Source organism: Staurois parvus, unplaced genomic scaffold, assembly GCF_062004578.1.
Source record: "Staurois parvus isolate SC_StPar_1 unplaced genomic scaffold, SC_StPar_1.0 ptg000394l, whole genome shotgun sequence".
Lineage (NCBI taxonomy): Eukaryota > Metazoa > Chordata > Amphibia > Anura > Ranidae > Staurois > Staurois parvus.
Genome location: NW_028318190.1, coordinates 9,229,317 through 9,229,983, shown reverse-complemented (window position 1 = coordinate 9,229,983; position 667 = coordinate 9,229,317).

Sequence of the window (667 nt, the reverse complement as noted above, 5' to 3'; positions counted from 1 at the left end):
CCCACTCTATGCGTTACCTCACATCACGTGACTTCCTCAGGATTCTCAGAAATGAGGAATGAGGAAGTCGTGACGGGGCCGGATGGGGGGTTGTGTTCTGGGAGGACGTCATTTGTCCCCTGCTCCCCAATAAGGATTGGCATCTTTGGGAAGGGGGAGGGGGTACCCGCTCCCACGTCCGCTGCTGTTGCCTAGGCGATCGGAAGCGGACGTTTTCTCCCCCCCCCCCGTAGTCTTCTGCTGACTATTATTATTTTTAATTCTGACTGGACCTCTGCTTTAAGGACACCTTAAAGCGTGAGAGCGAGCATGCATGAGTGCCCCCATAGCAAATGACTTGTATGGAGGCACTTGGGAGAGCAAACCCAGGGGTTTTTTTTTGTTGTTTTTTAAACGATCCCTTACAATTACTTTAGATAATGTATTTTTTCCACAGATCTATACACTAAAACGAGGGACAATGAGGATGAAATAGAGTAATTTGGTTTCAAATAGAGTGGTAATTAAAGTGGATCTACACTACATCTGAGAACCACAAAAATGCTATTTCATTTATTTTTAATATTCAAAGCAAACTCCTCCTTGTCCATCCATCCATGTCTCCATTTTTTATTTTGTTGAGAAATCACTTTGAAAAACACTCCCCTAGCATTTCTGGCCAAGGCCA